We start from the raw sequence: 18035 nt of genomic DNA on the forward strand, positions 1-18035 counted from the left end.
TGCATCTCCAGAGCCTTAATATGTGTTAAGGAAGCTGAAATGAGGAGACAGAGAGTCAGCCTTCCATGACTGTCCATGCTGCTAAAACGGAGTGTAGGAAATATAGCAGGTGTTGGAGGCTTTAGGTATCACACCCATTGAGACTGAGTCCTGGCATGCTGGGGAGGGAAGATGGCCATGGCAGTACAGGCCGGGATGGTCAGGGAGAGCGGTTGGCCAAGCTGCAGGAAAGCAAGTGCAGATGGAATGAACAATCACACTTTGGAAACAAGAGATGGGAAGAAAAGGTGGCTTTGGCTGTAATTGTGAGCGAGACCCCCAGAACCTGGGTTCACTATTGGCTTTGGCATGGGCTCCCTGTGTCATAGTGGGTAAAACAAGTGCAGTGTTTCTGTCTTTCAGTCGTCCATGTGCACCCAAGGAGTTCCTCAAGGTTTAAGATGATCATAATGTGGAAAAAATTTTTGGTCGGCGGACTCCAAACTCCTTAGTAGTGTTCTTTGTTTGAAGGAATTTCCTTGCTGGGGCTCTGTACATTTCAAGCCTCTACTGCTTTTCCCAGGAGCTGTCTGTTGCTTTCAAAAGACAGGTTTGTCCTATCTGGGTACAAATATTTGCCTTTCAGTTTTCATCTGATTTCAGTAGATGGGCAACACCCACTATTCAAGAAATGCATGTTTCCTCTTGCTAGAGGGACTGCTTTTCTTTTCCCTGTTGACAACAATCACAAGATCAAACATGTTCCTGAGCCCTTGCTCGAGTCATGGAGCTGTAAAACCAGCACAGAAAAGGAGCTAGCATGAACCTAAGCCTGTGCTGGCTCAAAAAACCCAGAGACGCCCTCCAACCTCTCTTTTACATGCACAGTGAAGGGAGACAGCACAAAACTGGAATTACTGCATGTCAGCGCGTATCTGGAATAGAATGAAAGAGGATATGTGTTTCAAAGAGGAACTGGACATCTAAATCTCCAGTTTGTTTGGGATTTATCGATCTTTCACGGTCATACTGAGAAGCAGTTGTACAGGGGGTGGTCAGTGGTATGCCACAAGAACAGTCCAATAAGACTTTTTTTATCTGTGTATTTCAAAACCCCACTTTTATCACATAAACACTAAAATTAGAAATGTCTTCTAAAAAATCATTATGCCCAAAACGTTAGCAAAAATTACTTTTGCTAACAGCGGTGCATTTAATTCTCCTAGTGCAGCCCAGCATCTATCTTACTAGCCCAAATTTGCATTTGATGTAACTGCATGTCGTGGATTTTGTCACCAATTATCATTCTTTTCAAGGGAGGATGTTTGTGATTTGGGCTGAAATATGCTAATTACTGAAAACCACCGACACGTGAAGAACTCAGTATTTCAGCCTACTCCCGATAGCAGCGAGAGCGGTGAATGTGAAATACCACCTGTCAAGCGCTTGCAGCCGATACAGCACACATTCTGCGGTGTCCTACGGAGTCAGGGATGTGGGAAATAAAGCTGCTGGAGGGGGCGATGCTGTTGCTCGCCTCTACGATCTGTGCACGGAGCAGCCCAGCGGCGTGGCATGTCAGGAATTCCTCCGCTGAGTGGGAAAGGCGGCATCGCAGCAAGCTGCTGAGCTCGGCAGCGCTTCCCGTTCCACAGGGGGAAAAGTTTGCATGGGGATTTTTTTTTTTCTTTAAAAATCCATACTTGCAAACCAGCGACTTACACACAAGAATAACACCGAGGATTATTTTGAAAGTGCTTTAAAAAGATTGCAAGAGAAGGGGACTGCTGATTGTTCAGAGCCACGCAAAGCTGCTGCTGCCTATTCATTTCATTCATCCTAAATACCCAGTCGCAGTTTAATTCCTAGATGTACTGTATGCCCTTTCGTGTATAATCAGCCTAATTTGTCTTCAGCTGCAAGCAAGTGAACCAAGATTCATTTAGTTAAGCAAGCTAAGCAAAAACATTCTTTGCTCACAGATGGGTAAGCCAGCCGATATCTTAAGATAAATGAAGGGAATTTTGTTTTCTTTTCTTAGCTACTGTAAGGACTCCTACGGACGGAAGAATGACAAAACAAATTTTGTCCCTCCATGTTTTTAATTAGTTAAACAGGGAAAGACTAATAGATCTCATCCTGGAATCTGGAATCCTAATTTGCAATATTGGATGTTGTTTTGACTTCAACTGGCACTTTTAACAAATAGACTTTTCACTAGAGGTTTTCAGAAAGACCGCATGTAATATTAGATGAGAGGTACTTAATTAATGTAGGAAAGTGCCAACAAACTATCAGCCAGCACTGACTTGTCTTGGATTTGAAATAAAAGGTATTTGCTCTGTGCTGCCTGCCTAGCAATTACCATTAAATGTGTGTGGATTTAGGCCAATTCTTAATGAAAAAGGGGCTAGCTCACAATAAATGTCACTCGTGTTGTCTTGGGTTACCCTGATAGCATGGTGAATGAACCAAACAAAATGCAAACATTAATCTGGCTGACCCCAGGGCAACCAGTGTGAGGCAGAGATCAGCTATGACCTCCCCTTATCCCTGTGCCCTGTCTGAGGGCACAAGGCAAGAGCCAAATCTGCCCATCACACCTCCCACATGAAGAGCAAAAAGATTTGGAGAGTAGCTTCAATAGGACATCATGTTGTCAAAAGAGAGTGTATACAGAGCAAAGTGCTGGGAATTTAAACACTTTTAATCCCAACAATCAATTTGCATATTAGCAGAACTTCCTACCAAGAGAACTGTGCAACCATTTTTCAGCCACATCCTTCCTCCTGACTGCATGCAGGTGCAAAACAGGTGAGGTGGGAAGAAAAGTGCACCTTTCCAGGCGTGGCTTTTTCTTTTTTTTTTTTTTTTTCTTTTTTTTTTTTTTTTTTTTTTTTTTGTGGAGGGGCAAATTGGAACTGTCTCAGCCCTTCCTCACAGGGTCAGAGAATAAGTGAGCATGAGCTGCTCTTTCTGCTCATCTCCGTCTTCCCAGGAAAAATTCTAGAAGTTGCAGGAGCAAAGGAGGACATACCCCGTTCTGCCCCCTGGAACCAAGGAGCCCTGCTAACTAGGGATGCAGGGGAAAGAGGAATGGTTTGCTCTAGAGTCGATGGAGAAGGAGGCTTTGCAGAGAAGAGGCTGGTTGAGGAAAGAGGAGACTGTATCACCCCAAGACTATAGAGGGAACTCTGAGATAGTGAAATCTGCAGAAATTGTGAGAGCCCTTGTTGAAAGGATTTTGCTTGTTATAGAGCAGGGTGATTGTCTTGGGACTGGAAAGAAGCTAGGAAGCTGGATACCCTTTTCTGTCTTCCTGTTTTCATGAATGGCCACCATAAATCACTCCCTGATTTCTCACCTGTGTTCACTCAACAGGCAGCAGGGAGCAGGTTGGCAGCTCCATTGAGCTTCAACATACAGCAGAGATAAAAAATCTGCTAACTCCCCAGCCTAAGGTCTTCTATCATCATCATTACCTTCCTTCTCTTCTTTTTGAACAGTTTGCAAATGGCAGCTGAAGGTAAATGATTTTCTTTGCCGCTGCCCTCTCCCTGTCTTCACCTGCTCCTGGCCAATCTCTACAACAGGCACTACAAGAGACACTTTCTGCATGTGAATATTTTTCTAATTCCAGCACTATGCAAAAGAGCATTCAGCCCTGCCTGGGGTCAGGCATACCCTGCTGCTGGATAGAGCCTCTTCTCCATTTCAAGCTTCTTCAGATCTTTCAGCTCCTTCTGAAGCACCCAAAAGCCAAAGCATGCCCTGTGTATTGCTCCCCGCAACAAACACAGGCTCATCCTGAAGCAGATCAAGGTAGTTGCTTGGAAAATAAATTCTGTTTAGAGAACTCGTTATTTCTTCAGGTTAGTCAGGCACAGCAGTTGAATGGGGATTTTCTTCATAATCTTCAGATCAGAAGTATGGGATACGCTGAAGTTATCTGGGAAGGTACAGTTGTATTTTGCACTGGCTGCTCACCACTGTAATCATGCCTTCAGTCTCACAGCCTCAGCTTTTCTGTAGTAGTGGTGCTCAGCAAGCCTTTCTCTTCTGAGCCAACTTCAGATGCACCAAAGGAGCAACCTTTGGTATCCACCTGCAGCCCTGGTTGCCTCCCATTAATTCCCTTTGGCCCCCTGCCATTTGGATGAGTTCTTTCTGTTACCTTTTTTTTTCATCTCAAAAAGCAATCAAATTGGTTATAAATTGAATTACTTTTTCAGTTGTTTATGTAATTGAAGGAAGTGGTTAATTTTTGAGCACAGTGGTTTTTTCACAGCATTAAAATTAGTATTTCTTTTGTTAGACCAGAGATACATGTGCCCCTAACACAGTTGAAGCACAAACCAGTATTTAGATGAGAGGTGAGAAATGAAAAATGCATTGATTGACCAAAACCTTCTGTGCCACTGAACACTGTGCAGTGATCTAACTAGCGGTGAAACAAATAACTTATCACAGCATTGGAATTACATTCACGTATTGGGAAATTCTCTCTTTTTTTTGTTCACAAAAGGACTTGATCACATGCCATTATTCAGAGACTAGCTGAAATCTCTGCAGGCCTTTGCTCTGTAATCTAAAAAGCCCTTTGCTTTTACTATGGTAGGCTTTGGCAGCTACAAGAAAATGCAAAATGATGCCTGTGCTTGTATCGATTATCATCCTAATTCTGCTCTCAGTGAAGTCCATCACAAACCTGCCACAGCCTCCTGTGGGAGTGAGTGCAGGCTGTGTATAATTGCAGTTACTTTAATATAAATTTACTTACTTGACACTTGAAATTCTGCATTCTTGCTGCAGTAATGCTGTGAGCAGCATTAAATGAACTGTCTCCCAGAAACAGGCTGAGACCTCTCATACTCACCTATGGCCCTGTTTTCCTCACCTATAGTCCTATTTTCTGCTGGAAGAGTGACAACCTCTTGTCTGGAGCAGGTCCTGCAGCAGTGCAGGGCTTTCTTCTGCTTCCCCATGTCACCTGTGAGATCCCTGAGACATACTATGTCTTTGCCCACTGGCAATCGCTCATGTTGATGCTCTGCGTGATGTCTCTGCTTCACGTCTGGTCCTTATCTCCTTATTTATTTTATGATCTCTCTACCCATTCTGATCTTCAGTCACTCCAAATTCTCTTTGTTTCCTACTTCTCCTGTTTGGTTTGCTCAGTTAGTAGCCTGCGTATGGTTTTTGGGTCACAGGAAATGAACAGACTCTGGTTGAATGCCTCCGTCTTCAGATGGCATGTATCTATAGTTTTAAAGCCGTTCAGTGCCTTTTATGAGTTCTTTGTATTGTCCAAACGCAGTATGTATAGACATTTAGCTTTGCCAATAGGGCACCTTCAATTATATCTTTAATTCAGTCTGCACGAGAGGGGGTCGCGAGGCTGTGACATTTTGCAGTCTATTTTAGGTTTGTGGGTTGGGCAGAGTAACAGAAATTGAGCAGTTTCTAGCATCTCTTTACGAGGTGCAGTGTAAACCTGAACAGCCCTGATGCTGCGTTGCACTGGGGAGGATTCACCTGCTCACAGCTGCTCTCTAAGTGTGTCACTGGAGCAAAGCCTCTTGACAATAACCCATGAATTACCTGCTTCTGCTGTGTGCCAGCACAAGGTCAGGACCTGGTTTTAACCTCATACTAGATCTTAGGTGCCTCCATGTACCCACTTTTTGCATAGAAGAATCAGAACTTAAAAACTGGCGATTCTTTCTGCCTGCAGTTCACCAGCTGCTTGCTAGTGCAATATCCAGGTTCTACAGAGCTGGTGAGGGAAGAGGCAGAGCAATGTATCACAGCCAACTTGGTTTGCCTTTCAGAGAAATTTCTCTGCCCTAAAAGATCTGGAATACCTCAAAGCATCATTTGCAAATGTTAATATGGAGAGGGCTGGGTACCCAGGGGTACAGGCATGCAGTTAAGACTTCAGAAAATGTCTGTCCCCAAAGCTGGAAAAGTCATAGATTTGTGTTCCCTATTGAACTTATGACCTGTTGCAAAGAAATAAATACTTTAAAGATCTCCAGCTTGTCCTGGTTTCAGCAGAGACAGAGTTTGTTTTCTTCTTAGTAGCTGGTACAGTGCTGTGTTTTGAACTCAATATGAGAATAAAGTTGATAACATACTGATGTTTTGGTTGCTGCTGGGCAGTGCTTATACTAAGTCAAGGACTTTTCAGTTTTCCATTCTCTTCCAGTGAGGAAGTGCACAAGAAGCTGGGAGGGAGCATAGCCTGGACTGCTGCTCAGAAGTGGCCAAAGGGATATTCCATACCATAAAACATCATGAGCAGTATATAAACTGGGGGAAGCTGGCCAGGAGGTACCAATCTCTTCTCAATGAGGGGCTGGACCTCAATCAGTGGGTGGTGAACAACTGAGGTGTATCAAACATCACTTGTTTTACTTGGGATTTAATTTCCTTGGGGTTTTTTTTCTGCTTTCATTAAATAGAAACAATAATAATAACAAACAACAATCACCACCATTATTATTATTATTATTATTATTATTATTATTATTATTATTATTATTGCTATATTTTAATTTGTTTCAATTCTTATTAATTTCAATTATTACTGTCTTAATGCATGAGTTTTACTTTTTTCCAATTCTCCTCCACATCCCACTGGGACGGGGGCATGAGTGAGTCCCATGGGTGAGTACACGGGTGGTGCTTGGCTGCCATCTGGGGCATCTATGACACAACTAAGTACCAGCAAGTTATGTCTATCCCTGCAAAATCTTAGGGACCCCATGACTACTTTGGGGGAGGACTGTGCAAGCACAGCTGGTAAGAGTGTTCAAAAATGTGACATTGTGATAGTCTTCTGGTTTGCTGGGTGAAGTCCATACTCCACGGACTTGGCAGATGTGCCCAAAGATGAGTTCATGCAGCTAATCTTTTCGTGGCACACATATGAGTGGACCTGATCCCCTATATTCAAGCTCTAGTGGTCTTCTCCATGGAGATCCTCTGTACGCTTACAGCAATGGGATGTGGCTGTACTCTGTGTAATTATTTTTTTAAGTTTGCTGAAGAAGTGAATTGGAGCCAAGGTGATCACGTTGCCTCCTGGGAGCTTCCTGGGTGACTGGAGCAAAGAAAAAGGCTAAGGAGGAGTTTAGAAATTATGCTCGCACAGAGAGTTTGCTTCACCACATCTCCTCCAACCCGGGAGCAAAGACCACTGGTTAGGCTGGAGACAGCTACGTAGTAAGGGTTGTGATAAAATCCAGTTTAAACAGGGAGAATACCATGCATAATTTGCGCCAAACTGTTTTTATATCACAATGTCACAGAATGGGTAAGGTTTGAAGGAACCACTGGAGGTCACCAAGTCCAGCTTCCCTGCTCAAGCACGTCAGGCTCATCAAGCTCAACTCGTCCTATGATCTAGGCTCAATGATCTTGTAAAACAGAGATTAGAACTTTGCAGGTTTAGAGGCAGAACCCCATGAAGACCCTGAACACAGCTGGTTTGCACCTGGTGCTGCTGTGACTTATACCAGCACTTCATGGTAGTCAATCAAAACTAACTTAGAGGTGTCTTTTCTTTCCTATCCCCGTATTTTCCCCTAGAGGTGATCAAATACACTAATATTAATTTGACAAGATACTTCTTAAATCTGAGAGGAGAGGAGAGGAGAGGAGAGGAGAGGAGAGGAGAGGAGAGGAGAGGAGAGGAGAGGAGAGGAGAGGAGAGGAGAGGAGAGGAGAGGAGAGGAGAGGAGAGGAGAGGAGAGGAGAGGAGAGGAGAGGAGAGGAGAGGAGAGGAGAGGAGAGGAGAGGAGAGGAGAGGAGAGGAGAGGAGAGGAGAGGAGAGGAGAGGAGAGGAGAGGAGAGGAGAGGAGAGGAGAGGAGAGGAGAGGAGAGGAGAGGAGAGGAGAGAGTTTGAGAGTGAGTACCAGCCTTACTGGGTCAAGTTACAGACAGCTTCTGGCCCATAGCTGAGCTCTGGAGATGCAGAAGGGTAATGGCGATGTGTCAGACAGGGGCTATGTCCCTGCAGACAACCAGGAAAAGAAGAGGGATGTGCACATGTATGTTTGAGACTCGGTGCCTCCAGAATCAGACTGGGGAGATTTTCATGTGTGGCTGAGAAGCTGTGCTGAATCCATCCGTACTTACATCTTGTTGTAAATGGGTGAATTTACAAAGCCCTTGGTGAAATATAAGCCATGACAAGTTTTTTCCCCCCCACCCATCATGAAATAAGATTAAGGGAGTAGCAGAAGATATCAGATAAAATGGGGAAGGGATTCTGTCAGGGATTCCCCATCAGAGAAGGGCCTGTCCATGTCTGCCTGCGCTGAGGAAGGAGGTGAGGGCCCAGGTTCCCATGGGCTTTAATGAGCTCTGGTCTCTGGTTCCCATTCAGATGAGACGTCTACAAGCTCACTGAACACTGTAGAAACTACAGGTGCTTCTCTGGTGGTTCAAAAGGCAGCATGTTTTATTCCACTTCAAAGTGACCTACAGAACTCATTTTACCTGGCAGTTGCACATAGACAAGAAATTCAATTTGAGAGAAAAAGGTCGAAACACTAAGTTTTTCACCCTTTCCAAAGCAGCCTGCTTGAGGACCAGCGTCCCAGACCTCTCCTTCCCAAAGCTCAGGCACTGACTCACCTGCAGAAGCTGAGGCTGAAGGCAAAGCTGATAATCTGTTGAGGCTGAAGAAACTTTTTCTGGTTGAGACTTACGGTTTTTGTTCAGCTGACAAACAGGAATTATTGGAAACTCATTTGCATTGCAAGTGTGCATTAAAATGCATGAGGCGTGTAAGGCTGGGGCTGGTAGAAGAAAAATGTGTGCAATTTGTGGAAACTGTGGATTGTTATGACTCCTGAATTGGCATATTTATATGCTTCATTGTTCTTAGATTTGGGATTTTTGGTTTGTCAAATCTAGTGTGTGTGTTTGGCATACATACCACGACATACTTTTTGTTGTTTTTCTTTCATGGAAGACCTTTCAGTACAACCAAGGCCATAGCATAGCCATCACTACTGGGCAGCAGGCTAGATGACCCAGGAGAGATTCTATCTAGCTCAAATCATTCTTTTTCAGGAATACAGTTGCCAAGATATGATATTTCTTGAGAATTCATCATACTACAAATCACAGTTGGGGAATGAATACAAATCTTGTATGATGTCTCCAACTGAGACAGTATTTTTAATCTTCCTTTCTCGGTTGTCTAAAGGCAGTAAAATTGAAGGAAAGATTTAGACCTGTTACACACAAGATCAAAAAATGTTTTTTGAGGCATAACATTAAGAGGTGTTTTTTGATTTGGGGATCCCAAAAGCAGAGGTGCTTTGGAAAGGTAATATATGCAGACATGTACTGACAAGCTCATTTATCTTAGCCCTCTTTTTCAGAACACTTGGAGGAGCTTTATAGATCCTGAAAAACTGTAGATTCCTGTAGGTAGAAAAATCACTGATGCAAAGAACACAGATTTTAAATTCTTAACCACTTTTCACGTGCTGCTCCATGGGACTAAGAAGTCATATAATGCCATAGCATGTAAAACATTATGTCACAAATTATATAAATTGTATTTCTTCTGGTCTCCAAAATACACATGTAAAATTTATGAGACTGTATCACAAGTTGGATATTGCCACACAAACATGATAGATACTGCTTTTTCATTAGATGCATTCAGCATTCCTCTCAGAGGACAGATTTATTGGATAAGGTCTTTTTCATCTCCAGAATGATGCAGGGCAGCCTCACCATTACCTCCAGGAGCTCTACAGACCTCCACTGTACCTGCTGCAAGCTCCTGGTCCCTGCCATGCCTCAAACCACGGGGCTGTGAGGTGGGTTACAGCATCTCTAGTGCCCGACAGAGAATGAGCTTGTTGGCAGCATGAACAAAGCCTCAGCAGAAAAGGAAAAAGAAATTTAATATCTTATGGGGTTTTTTTTTTCATACAGGCAGCAGGACAAGCTGCCAAAGAAAAGAATGATTGACTGCTGCTGGTGCTGTCTAATGCTGGACTTCAATTTCAGGAGCCAGGAATAAGGCAAGTGTGTGGGAACTGTGAATGGATGAGGAGAAAAAGGAGCCAGGGAAGTTCCTTTTGTTCAGAGCTGCTGCAAGGGAGGGGCCATAAAACTGGCATTCTCTTGTATGACAGAGGTGGTGACAGAAACACCCCAGTTCTTGTGAGGGATAATAAAAAGGGAGTTGTATAGCTTCAGGCAAGAACAAGTTATCCCTTAAAAACACGGGGAAAAATACAGTATATTTTAATGTTTGTGTGGCACTTTTAAGCTAGAAATTGTTATGAACGCTAAATATTATGTTCTCTAATGTGTAAAACGGTGACTAATACTATTACATTCTGTCATACAAGAGCCCTTGAGATGCAAATTCAAAAAGACACAATAAATAACCGTAAACGAAAAAAAGATAAAGAGAAAGAAGGAGAACAGAACGCCATTTCTCATTTCAGTGGGAATGTGCTGATTGACACCAGACTCATGGAGGCATTTCTCCTCCGTTCTTGGGCTGCAGGACCCACACCCTGTTCAGGGAGAAGGGGGTAGAAAGAAAATGGGTCTGGCTGACCACTGCCTGCCAGAGCAGCTGTGGATGGGCACTGCCTGACTGCAGGTACCCCCTGTGTGTGTAGAACCTATGCTTATGGACCAGACTCTTCCCCTCATCTATTACAAACCAGTGAACATAAGCAGCAATGCTGCCCAAGCCTTACCCTTCTAAGCTGTTAAAGCAAAGCTCTTGGTTGGTTTTTGAGAGCCCAGCTGCAGCTTTTCCTACAATAGCTCTGTTTAAAAACTGCTGCTTCGGGAAAGCGGTGTCTCACTGCCACCCACTCTCCTGACTCCTGCTGGACACTGCCAGAGTTCTGCAGTGAGGGAGGGATACAGCCTTCCTTCCTCCTACACTGTGTCTGCATTCATTTTTTTTTTTGCAGAGTTTTTACATCATTTGTATGTGCTGTTGTCAAATGAAATTGCTACAGGCTGGGGGAAGAGTGGCTGGAAAGTAGCCCAGCTGAAAAGTACCTTGGGGTGCTGGCTGACAGCCAGCTGAACACCAGCCAGCGTGTGCTCAGGTGGCCAAGGCGGCCAGTGGCATCCTGGCTTATATGGAAAGTAGTGTGGCCAGCAGGACCAGGCCAGTGGTTGTCCTTCTGTACTTGGTGCTGGTGAGGCCACACCTCAGATCCTGTGTCCAGTTCTGAGCCCCTCACAACACGAAGGGGACTGAGGTGCTGAAGTGAGTCCAGAGAAGGGCAACAAGGCAGGTGAAGGGTCTGGAGCACAAGTCCTATGAGGAGTGGCTGAGGGAGTGTGGGGGTGTTAAGACTGGGCAAGAGGAGGCTCAGGGATGACCTTACCTCTCTCTACAACCACCTGAAAGGAGGATGTAACAAGGTGGAGGTCGGCTTCTTACTCCCAGGTAACAAGCAACAGGGCAAGGAAAAATGTCCTCAAGCTGTGCCAGGGGAGGTTTAGGCTGGACAACAGAAAAAATTCTTCACTGAAAAAGGGATTAAACATTGGAATGGGCCACCCAGGGAAGTGGTGGAGTCACCATCCCTAAAGTGTTCAAGAAACAGCTGGGTGTGGCACTTAGTGCTGTGGTTTAATGGACATGGCGGTGTTCCACAAAAGGTTGGACAGTCTTGGAGTTCTTTTCCAACCTTAATGACTCTATGATTCTATGACTGGTTTGTAATCAGTTTTGCAGGGAAGCAAGATTGTGCCCGCCCGGATTGCTTGCTGTGTTGAGATGACCACCTTGGTTGCCAGGCAGGGGGAATGCTGGTGAATGCCGTTTGTCCCTGTTGTAGCAGGTTTTTTGCCACAATAGCCCACACCATCATTGTAGCAAAAGTGGTGAGATGGGGTTAGGGATTAATTTCTGGGGCTGCTACAGTTTAATGTTCCTACAGGTGAGCTGGGTGGCACTCTGACAGGTGTCAATTCTTACAGGCAGGGATGATCCTGACTCAATGCCCCATGCCATTGGTGACAGCCTGATCAAAGCTCCAAACAGGTGACAGCTGTGGATGTCCTGCAGGTCCTGCTGGTTGCTGCTGCTGGCTCTGCAGAGGGGCAGGGTGCTGGAGGCAACGCGGAGTGGGAAAACCCAACCCAGAAAGAGAGTAAAAAAGTAATGGGATTGTTTCCCTAAACCCAGATATAATAAGCAGAGTTTGATGAAATGGGCTGGGTGAGTGCATTTTGCATGCGGCTGTTTCTACGGGAGCAATTTTTTTCGTTTTGCTTTTAATTAGCCAGGCTTAAATTAGCAGCATCTACTGTTGATATTCCTCCTCGAACAGCCAGAACACTTTCAATCAGGAGACTTATTAATATGCAAAAAAGTTATTTGTTTTGATTTGAGTCTGGAAGGGTTCCCCCCCAGCCCCTCCTGCCTTAGTTTCCATTTCAATATCTTCTGTTCTAAAATGAAGGTGAAATTGCTGTGGCCATGTAGGAGAAGTTGGGTTATCTGGGGAAAGAGGAAAGTCTTGGTGGAGAGTTTCAGAAACTCCCATGTGGGTTGGTATTTATTCTGATGTATTTTACTATGCTGAAACAACACCCTGCTGTGGGACAGCAGGAGACTCACCCAGGCTGCTGTGCTCCCTCATTGGATAATTAAAATGAACACCATACAAACAGTTTTTGCTTCCCAAAGGCACTCAGCTATCTCCTCCTCTCCTAGTCTATAGTTTTGGATGGGAGGGAGGTGTAAGTATTTTCACTCCATAGTTCCTGAATCACTTCACCAGTATGTTTGCATCACTGTATTTACACTGCAGATGACTGATGCTGACCTGCACATAAAAAGACAACCCATAAAGCCTCACACAAGGTGGATGGCTTCACTGGGTCTTGCTAAGAATGTCAGGTCCAAGCACCATTTCCTTGCTGTGAGTTTTTTGGGCTGATGTGGCAACAAACTTAATTTGTTTATTTCTCTAAGCTGGAAGTCTTTGGAGAGGTGTAGACATGAAGAGTTAAACTGTGGCAAAACACTGAAGCAGGTGGCTGAGAGGCAGTTTTAGGCTGTAGAGCATCATAGGTCTCCTCCCCACCTTGCAGTGGTGGGATTTGGCCAGTCTCTCTGTAGGCTCTGTCCTGTCACAACAGCACAATATTTAAAGACCATGGGTCTTTAAATCCATTTCTGCGAGACACCCAGATGGGGATGGTCTGGGCTTTTTATTGTTACTTGTGTGAGTGTTAAAAAAACCTACTGTGGGTCATAACCCTGCTGTGTTGAGTGTGATGCATATACAGAGAAAGCTGGGGAAGTGCTGAAAGGAAATCTGAAAGGGGACAAATTTCTTGGCCTTTTAAGCTCCCTTGGCACAGCAGGAGTGGCAGAAGGAGAGATCCATGCCTGCCCACCCTGCTCCCTCGTGGAGGTGACTCAGGGCACCCAGACCCTTACCACTGCACTGCAGAGCAAGGTAAGTGTGGGCAAAAGTTTTGCTCTTTGCCTTAATGTTTATTTTTTTCAGAAAAATGTAATTTAGAAATGGTTTGGATTTTTTTTCTCTAAGAAAATCCCAGAGTCTGTCACTGTTAATCTGGGTTATAATGAGTAACAGAGTGTCCAACTTTTTCTATCAAGCTGTTTCCAAATATGGATTTTTCTTTCTATAAACATATGGGGAAAAGTACTTTCTTTTTTTCTTGATCAAATGTAGCTATGAGACTTGGTGGACACCAGTAATGTGCTTAAATTCAGAGACTTGATTCTTCAGATGCAGAGTCAGATTTGTCTTGGGTTTGAACCAAACAGATTGTGAAAAACAGTGATTTACACAGTGCAAATCATCCAGCCTGGCACTACTTGCCTTAGGCTTGTGCAATGAGGAGTGTGGAGTAAGAGAATGTTACCTGGTGTTCATACCACCTCCCCAGCCAGGGACACCTCCCAGCTTGAGATGTGGAGACATGAACTGGGAAAAGAAGCTACCCATAATAGAGTCAGAAGGGTAACCCCCAGTGCAGGGTAAAGTCCCTGTGCCCCCTTCAGCTGGGGACCTGCCTGCGAGGCCATGAGCAAGCCAGAGAAGCAGCCACTGAAATGGGGCTTTGAGTAACCTAGTGACAGAACTGATGGGACAGACTGACGGACTGATGGACAGAAGGATAGAGGCTGTGGGTCCTGCGAGTAGAAAGTGTTCCAGGGTGCTACAGCCTGGGCTCCTGTCTGTGCCCAGGGATTATTTAATATTCAAAAAGCCTGTGAAGAAAGGGACTTGGACTGCCAAACTGTTGCCTTCAAGAGTTTGATTGAGAGGCGTAACAGCAATGGCTCTAGGTGACATTGCTTTGGAGGACTGGAAGGACACACTTTCAATGTGTTTTCAGTGTGCCTTTCTTCAATTGCAATTCTTCCTGACTCCAGGGAATTGGAGCCCTGTGTGTGCCTGGAAATTAAAACAAAAACTGGCTTCAGTGGTGTTTCCTGAAATGCGTTTTCATCTCATTGAATCTGTCCTAAGAGCAGCCCCAAAGCATCCAAGATTTCATTTTCATCTAGTAGTGATCAAAAACAACATCAGCAAGGAATAAATAGACAAAGCCATGCTGCAGGGATATTAATTCACATGACAAGGCAGAGCAGTTTGCTTTATTAAAAAAGAAAGCTCATGTGAGGGTTTTCTTGGTCACTGAGTATTTCAGTCACTATAAACAGCTGTATTTTGCAGTCTGGTGTTTTTTGGGGTCTTGTCTTGGAGAGAATAAATCTTCAGCTTCTTGTGAATGAAGCTGCAGCCCTGCTGAAGGTGCTTGAATTAGTGATGTGCCTGCGACACAGGCAGGCAAGGACAGGGGCTGAGGGGGAAGCTCAGCTTCACAATGATGGAGGCATCAGTGTTAATGGTATTTGGCCACTGGGAATCTGCTTGCTCATCCTGGTAGGGACAGGGGGACTTTTTGGTGAATGTCTCCCTTTTCACCAGCAGAAATTTAACTCCTTTGCTTATAAAGGGAAAAACCAATCCCAATCGTGTGGGTTGTCTTTCACGTGGGTTATATCAAGCCAACTCCACCCAAAGCTGCCCAGGGTGGCTGCCCTGGCCCTGGGGCATGCACTGCCTCCCACGCAGGCAGCTGCCTGCATGCTCACTGCTGCATTGCTTTGGGCAGAGAGGATTTCTGTGTTTCTTTTTCCTGACAGCAGACACATCTCCCCCATGACAGGATGAGTGATGCTGTTCCCTCTGCATGTGCTGTTGGGAGCAGTCACCAACTCTGCTTCCCTTACCTTGTCATTAAGCAGCAGAGACATTGCCATTTTGAATTCAAGGCTCGAAGCCAGTATGATTTTAATTCGAGTGATAAAACTAGAAGAGCTCTTACAGCAACACAGCTTCCAGAATGTGATTCAATACTTTTGGGTTTAGACTAGCAGAAAGTGGGAAGAGATCAAAACCCATTCCTGGAGGAAAAGAGCTGCTGCTTCTCACCAGAGACTTATCACACACTGCAGCTGGCATGGGAGATGCTGTCATTGTGTGATGAGTCTCTCTGGAGGTCCCCATAGTCGAACAAGAAGTTTATTCGGAACAATAAAATAGTAAACTAGATGTGTTGAAATCCAGCAAAGGGAGAGGTTATGGAGTGCAGGGGTACTTTCCCTGGTAACACCTGTGGATGTGCAGTGGTTCCCCAGGCATTTGGGGATTTTTAATCTCCAAGAATCTTCCGCTACTTACCTTCAGAGTTGGGGTATGTGCTGACCCACATGGCTGTTGCTATGGGAACAAGTAAAAAATAGTCACGTAAACACCCTAAAAAAGGCTTAAGCCTTTAGCCATTTATCAAGGAATAGGACTGTCAGGTGTATGGGGATAGCAGCACCTTTTCTAGAAGACTGTCCTGCTCTGTATCAGCTGAGGGTGGTGGGCACCTACAAAAACCAGCACAGAGCTCTGCCTCCTCAGACCCCCACCAGATCTTGCATTACCAGTGGTGAGATTCAGCTGGAGCTTTGCAAATGAAACACCATTTGCAGAGTTTGCAGCTGTTTCAGTCCACGGCTGCTGTTCACATGCTGGTTTTCCTGAAGAGCCCAGGGACACATGCTGCCACAGCTACACATCCCCAGTGGCAGAGAGACCGGGGTAGAAAGAGTTCAGGGCATGACACCCCTATGCAAAGGAAAGAATTAAGGTTTAGTCATCTTAATAATCATTTCACTAAAGGATAGGGCAGGCAATGTATTGGGATGTTGAGTTTTTGACATATACCAGAATTTCTCTAAAATTGAGCTTTTCTTCCCAAACTTCCAAAATTTTTAGCTGAATCATGGAAATGCCAGACACTCAACGTACTAATATAGACCTCAGACATCTTCCCACTCTTTTTTGTGCTATTCCAGACCTGGAAGGAGCCAGACCATCCCAAGCCCTTGCCCCAGACCCTGCAGACAGACAGCAGTAGGGACAAAGCTGCAGTGGTACAAGGGTGGCCACCTGGCCCCAGCTTCCCTCCTGACACCCAGACCATGTCCGTGTGAGGAGTTTTCCTGGCATGAAGTGGGTATCAGAGTGCAGCTGTCTGGATTGCTTTGCACATCATCTTTTTCAAAATGGTCTTTGACAGCAAGAGCTGCATGCATTAGGCTTGCATGCGTGGGCAGTTCTTTCCTGCTAATGCATGGCTGGAGAACTAGGTCTAATTAAATGCAATGTTAAAAACTCATTTATTGAGGCACAGATAGTTAATCTCATTAAGGAAGGAGGCGACTGTTTGTCAAAGAAGCATCATAATTTTTGGAATTTCCCATATTCATAAAGACAAAGAGTATGACACAGCAAAGTCTCTGCTGCTTTGGCTTTTAAGTAGAGAGAATCTCCTTAGAGGATAGGTTATAAAACTTCTTAGAGTAGTTTTTGTGATCTTTAGAAAGTGCTTTGCTCCCTTCTGTTGTTTACATCAACCTTTGAGTGAAAGTTATTTAGCCTTAGTTATTTAGCCTAGTGATTTTTATGCTCTTTGTGTGCCACTTGACTGCACAATGGGGATGTTTCTGGCCCTTTTATGTGCACATTTGAGGCCTGACTATATACTGTGAAAACTCTTGATTTTTCTAAAAATACCTAATATGCTGCATTTTAAACTGTAGCTGTGAAAAAGCCTTTCTTCCTCCTCCTTAATGTCACCTCTTGCTCACCATGTTAAGATGCCTGAAGACTGTTTCTGTATTTTCTCCCTCCCGTTGTGAAGCTTTTATAGCACTGAAATAAAACCTGACTCAGGTTTGTGGGTACCAAAATTCAGCCCCACCTACTGTTTTCTTTGCAATGCTGCCTGAAATATCATATTAATTTCACATTAGTTGCTTGCCAAAGAGGAAGCCCAATTAAAGAGATGAAGAGGAAATCTGTTAATGGCACTTTTCATGAGGAAAACCACAGTAAGAAAGCAGTGTGCATGCAAACGCAGAAAGTGAGAGATGCTGAGCCCTACTGTGCCTGTCAGCTTGGCTGTTGTGTGCAGGGGAAAAGAGAACAAAATTTACAAGGCTGCTACTCTCTGAAGTGGTATGTGAGCTGCTGGTGAGCCCAGGAAGGAAACAAAAAGCCCATTCAAAACAATTGAAGAACAGCGTGGATGGGCTGAGAAAATAAACCCATCACATTCAAGTTTCAAAGGGTTCAAGGGTGAAATTAAATACTATTTGCTTAGATATAAGAACCATTTTTGGAATAACAACCCCATTAAAAAAATCTCACAAGAGACTACAGCCCAGCATTTCAGGTTTGATAGACTTTGCTCTTTTTTCTAACCCTCATTGCTGAGCACAGTGTTTTATTAAGGTTATAAAATCAGGCCTTTCAACAATTCTGATGAGGTATTTTTGGTATTTTATGATAATACACAAGCAGGACAAAGGATCTGTAAAGCATCAGAAAACTTTCTGAGTGTACCTGCACTGCAGGGGCCTCTCTTTTGAGGGGCTGTCCAGAAACCTGGTGAGCAGCCAGGACTGGGGTTGCCATGAAGATGAACTGTAGGTGCTGATA

Source organism: Catharus ustulatus, chromosome 1, assembly GCF_009819885.2.
Source record: "Catharus ustulatus isolate bCatUst1 chromosome 1, bCatUst1.pri.v2, whole genome shotgun sequence".
Lineage (NCBI taxonomy): Eukaryota > Metazoa > Chordata > Aves > Passeriformes > Turdidae > Catharus > Catharus ustulatus.